Source organism: Nicotiana attenuata, chromosome 5, assembly GCF_001879085.1.
Source record: "Nicotiana attenuata strain UT chromosome 5, NIATTr2, whole genome shotgun sequence".
NCBI lineage: Eukaryota > Viridiplantae > Streptophyta > Magnoliopsida > Solanales > Solanaceae > Nicotiana > Nicotiana attenuata.
Genome location: NC_031993.1, coordinates 7715231 through 7721393, shown reverse-complemented (window position 1 = coordinate 7721393; position 6163 = coordinate 7715231).

Here is a 6163-nt window from a genome sequence, read left to right as displayed (position 1 = left end):
TATATATGAAAAACTTACGGGCGTAATTCCACTCCTCGGAAATCCGTTAGGATTTGATACTACGTGCTCCGTCTTCACAAAGAAGAAGCTCTCTGAAAAGCGGCAATTGGTCTTATCGTCCATCTTCACCACCAAGCCCTTGGTCCCACGATGAAGCAAGTGACTAAGAGAAATCCCCCGACCGGCCAGTTCCGCATAATTGGTAAGCATGAGGAAGAGCTTGTATAAATACGGAGAGAGCTAAGCCGGCCACACCCTATAATAGCGACAGAAGTCTTCCGCCAGGTAAAGAAGTGAAAGTGTGTAACCGATGGCAAACGGGTACGCATAAAATGCGCAATACCCCGGGCGATGTATCTGTACGACGTCGTTACTTGCGAGAATGAGTTCAACGTGATCAGGAATCCTCCACTTAGCTTTAACCGCAGCAAGCGTCCCATCGTCCATTACGGAAATGACGGGCTCAGGATCAGCGTCGGGTAAGTTCTTGAAATCAGTCCTGGCTTTCCCCGAGCGTGGAACTATCTCATCCACAATGGGAAAATTCTCATCTTCCACAATGGCCGTCCCTTCTTCATGGGAGGTGATGTTTTAAACGTCAATACCACACAAGAGGGGGGTGATTTGTGTGGTGCCCAATTTTTTGCTTAACTGAACTATAGAAGGACATGTTTCTTCTATGTGTTCCAACTACTACTGTTTGCGGAATAAGAATTAAAGAAAATAAATAACACAGAGATTTTTACGTGGAAAACACCTGGCTCAAAAGGTGAAAAAACCACGACCTACTACTCAGTAGGATTTTCCCAAACTTCCACTAAAATCACTGAGCCAAAACAGCATTTACAAAACTCTTTGTAAACCTAAGGATTACCTCTAATCCCGTTGTAGCAACCAACCTCTAACTGTTGCGACAACTTCAAGTTAACTCTAACTTGAATACTCAAAGTACCTATTACAATTGCTTCTAGATAAAGCTGAAAGGTACAATATGAAAACACCTACTACAGTTGAACTAGAAATAAAGAAAGATACATAAAACTCTTATGAGTTGGTTCTCNAGCTGCTGCTGATCTAGCTAAAGATGAAAATTTTCAACTCAAAGATTCCCTAGCTGAAAAGGAGGAAAGACTTTGTTTTCTTGCTCGAGAGATTGGACAAGTAGCCAAGGAAATTTTCGTCAGACCTATTGAGCTGAATCGACAAGAATCGGAAGATTTAGAAGCAAAAATTCAAGATGAGGATCCAGAAAAGGCTGAGGCACCAAAACAGGTATTTCATCATCGGAGAGCATCCTCATCTACCTTCTCAGACGATTTTGGAACACCAAGAACAGAATTCTCCGATTATTCAGATACTGATTGAAGTCATAGTAGGAAGAGAATAGTATTATTTCTAAGAGTTGGTGTCCTCAATATTAGGCCTTCGTTTTTTAGATACAACTTGGAATGGTATAGTTATTTTCAGTTTTGAAGTTTTAATACTATGCATATATTCTTCATTTATCACATGACAAGAAATTGCACACTTACAAGTGTGTTATTTACTCAGTTGTTCTTTTATTCTTCAGTATTAGCTTCACTAAATCTAAGCATGAATGTCAATTCTATGTTATAACACCAAGTGCATGATAATAATTTCACTTAAATAGTTATTTCAAATCTTTTTGAGTATTCTGTTCGCTGAAAGAAATAAATCATAGCGCCTGCATCTTTGTTGCTTCCAAATCAATTGCAGCTTTAAAGCTTACCCTTAATGAGATAATTTCTAGCCACAAATTTCTATGGATTATTTTAGACCACTGGTTTCAAAAGTCTTTATTTCTTAAACTTCATGCCTAGTCAAACATATCCATAGTTCGAGCCATCAAGAGAATGCGGAAAGGAAAATCTGTTTGGTTATTGGGCGAAATGGTTTGTAGGATGGGCTTTACCATATCCAACTTACATCACAGACTAAAGCCAAAACACTATGTAAACATGGTGAACAAGACAATGAAATTGGTAAATTTAAATGGAGAACAAATGCTCAATTGATCATTCCAATCAGGAAAAAGAAGCATCCAAATACTGGAGAGTTGCAGAGATAAACAATGATCTTTGAACTCATGACCCAAAGCAAACAAGTTGAAATCCTATATCAGAACTGAACACAAGTGAAATCGTCCTACTTCCCCATGTTCCTCTCCATACAAACAGAACGCCGGAGATGCACAACACTGGANAATCGCAAGCAAGCAGAGTACCGAAACGATCCTTGCTTGTACCTTGAAATGTGCAAGCACAGTTGTGAGAATGAAACCATAGGGAATGACATGAGTTTTGGTGCCATTGATAACCTTACCAGTAGGTCCGCAAGGGTTTCCTGTTCAGATGGAACAGGTTCATCTATATTTTTCCCAAGTTGAACCAACCCCTCAGCAGCTTCGCCAGACCCACTTCCCCCTGTTTTTCTTACGCTCTCTTCTATTTCAGTAAATTCCTCTCCCCATACAACCATTGCACCATTTTCTTTTGTTAGACCAACAGGAGTGGGTGAAGAATCAACCACTCATTTACCCTTTCCCCTCACATCACTCCTAGCACCCTTGCTCTCTTTTTATTTTCCCTTTTTATTTTTACCATCAACTTCTCCAGATTCTGTAGTCTCAACACCTTCTATAGATCCTACCAGTACAAATCTATTCTCCAAATTTGCATAACTTCAGAAATTATCTCAAGAGTAACTTTAGAATCAGAAGATACCTGTTCAATTTCGGAAGACCTACTTTCTTCCCCCTTAGTAGCTCACTTAAATGAATCTTTAGATTTCTGGAATTCTTCTTCCCTACCTGCTTTTAATTGTTTGTTTATTTTCTTGATTTGCTCTCCTTCAGCGACAATCTTACAAGTCATCATCTTTACTCTACTTTTCTTAGAGATTGGTGTGGTTGAAGGAGTGGTAGAAGGTGTGCAAGTGGTTTCCTGTGGTGGTGATGAAGGATTTTCAGAGGTGTTTGACATATCTGGGCTAGGGTATGGAAGAGAAGAGAATTAGATTGTGTTTGAAAGATGAAAGAAGAATGAGATTTTTGTTTTTTGACGGCTTGAGAGAGATGAGGTAAGGAATACACTAAAGCTGATCAATATACAGAGGAATAATTGATGGGGTAACTACAACTTTTCAGACTCTTAGAAGTTTAATCATGCTGAAATTCAGTTTTGAAGAGACGTTGGAGTGTATCCCTAGAATCTAGGTACTTCCATTCGGTTGGGACTCTTTTGAATGGGACTGGTTCACTTGTAACGGATAAGTCCATAAGGAGTTTGGTATTTGGTAGGACTCTGCTCATGATCCAAATATAGTTATTTCAAATTATGCAGAGTGTAGAAAACATACCGTGTTATCTTGATGAACTAGGTTCTTCACTGATAATTCTCTTGTGTGAGTCTAAATTTGCCAAAATAGAGAAAATATCATTAGAGATTAATGAGTCATTTAGCACATGGTACAAGAGTATACTATGGAAAGTATGAGACTGAGCAAGATTTAATCTAATTATACATAGTTTACAGACTTTCTAACCAAATTTTTTTCAATTTTTTTTTCATTTTTTTGTTTAACCTTGAACTGGTCCTTTTAGTTGATCTTAATCTTCCCTATTTCCAACCCGTTCCTCTCAAAGTGATCTCTAATTAAGGCTTTTCTGAAGATGTCAGCAATTTGCTTGTCAGTAGCACAAAACTCCACAGTGATCAAGCCTTTCTCATAGTTGTCCCTCAAAAAATGGTGTCTAACATCTATGTGCTTAGTTCTCTTATGATGAACCGGATTCTTAGTCATACTAATAGCACTAGTGTTATCACAGAAAATAGGGATGCAACCAAATTCAATACCAAAATCCATCAACGGCTGCTTGATCCACAACAATTGAGCACAATCATGAAGCAGCAACAACATACTCAGCTTCAGCAGTAGATAAGGCCACTGAATTTTGCTTTTTACTAGCCCATGATACAAGACATGAACCAAGGAAGCGTGCCATACCTAAGGTGCTCTTCCTATCCACTAGGAAACCTGAAATCGAGCACAAAGACCTACACTGCACACAATGTCAGGTCTGCTAGAAGTGAGATATAAAAGAGAACCAATCATTCCCCTATACAACTTCTAATCAACAGATGAACCAGGTTCATCTATATCCAAATTTGTGGATGTTGCAATAGGAGTGTCAATTTCTTTGGATGTTCCTTCCTGGTTTTGTTACTGAGGAATAGGTTCATGGACAGGTTCCCTCGAGGTTTGAGGACCAGTTCCTCTCTAGTTAGTTCCCCCTGTCCTGTTGCCCTGGGTGGAAGGACCTGTTCCATCACCTGTTCCTTCCTGTGATGCATCTTCAGGCTGGACTGTGGTTTCACCATTTGAACTTCTTATCGGCCCAATCTCTTCATTATCGTGTTCCTGCCTCTCAGAAAGAATGTTAGTTTTTTAAAAAAATAACATATACATTTTTTCTACACACATAGTTCTTTTATCGTATATCTTATAAGCTTTACTATGTGAAGAATATCCCAAGAATACTCCCTCATCACTTCTGGGATCATACTTACCTAGGGAGTCTTTGTCATTATTGTGCACAAAGCACTTGCATCCAAATGTCCTAAGATGGGATATATTTAGCTTTCTCCCTTTAAGTGACTCATAGGGAATCTTCTTAACAAGAGGTCTAGTCATGCAAATATTTATGATGTAGCATGCAAAAATTCAGCGAACTTAGCATTTTCAAATTCAGTTCCATGATCAGACCTAATTGATGCAAGTTGATTACCTAGTTGTTTCTGAGTTTTTCTAACAAAAGAAGTAAACATGTCAAATGCTTCATCTTTAGATGTTAAAAACAATGTCCAAGTAAACCTAGAGTAATCATCAACAAGCACCATCACATATCTTTTACCACCTCTGCTTAATGTTCTCATTGGACCACAGAGATCCATATGGACCAGTTCCATCATTCTGGTGGTGCTTACCACTTTCTTGCATTTAAAAGAGGATCTTACCTGCTTCCCCTTGCACAAGCCTCACGAACTTTGTCTTCCTTGAACTTGATGTTAGGCAGCCCTATCACCAGATCCTTGGATACTAATTTGTTGAGTTGACTCAGACTTGCATGTCCAAGTCTCTTGTGCCAAAGGCGGGGATCATTGTCCAACACACTTAAGCAAGTGAGTTCATTTTCTGAAAGAGTGGACAGATCTACAATGTAAATATTTGTTTACTCTTTTTCCCTGCAAAACAATCTTGTCAGTGGTAAGATTTATCACAAAACATTTGGTAGAGGTGAATGCTACCAAGTTACCTCTATCACACAATTGTGATACACTGATTAGGCTATATTTTAGGCCATCTATCAAGTAGACATTCTTAATAGAGTGAGAATCAGCCTTACCTACCTTTCCAACCCCAATGATCTCACATTTCTTCTCATTTCCAAAGGAGACATTACCTCCTTTGAAGTCCTCAAGTGAAAGGAACTGGTTCTTGCTTCCTGTCATATGCGTTGAACAGCCACTATCCATGTACCATATTTGGCTGCTCCCTTTCACTTGGACCCGTAAAAAGAAATCAGGGGTTAGTCTTAGGAACCCAAACTAGTTTGGATCCCTTTCTATAGGCAAAAGTGAATCATTCCTTTTAGCCCAACTTGGCAGCCTATTTTCCCTTGAACAAATTCTTTATTCTTTTGACTGACCTTTTTCTTTTGCAATACATTCACTTTTATAGTGACCAGTTTTTACCACAGTGGTGCAAATTTTGTTCTCGGGAAGTGTGAGGTACTTGCTTTTGGGATCCCACTTAGGTGCAGGGGTCCCGTAGCCAAGTCCTCTCTTATTGCTACTATGGGTTCATGTAGCCATGAAAAGTGCATCGGAGGACCTATTCTATTTACAAGTTCGTCTAGCTCGTGCTTAACCTTGCTTAGATCCTCCTTAAGGACTCTTATCTGCTCATCTCTTTGTACAACTCGTTTTCATTTTCCTAGGTTTCTTCTAAAGTGAGTTGTGTGTGATCAGCTTTCTTTTACCAGTTCTAATTTCAATTTTAATTTTCAGATCTAAGCTTCCGTAGGACATGTGGTAAGTTCGTGGAACCTGTTTTTAACTCGCATTTTTACTTAAGTTCCAAA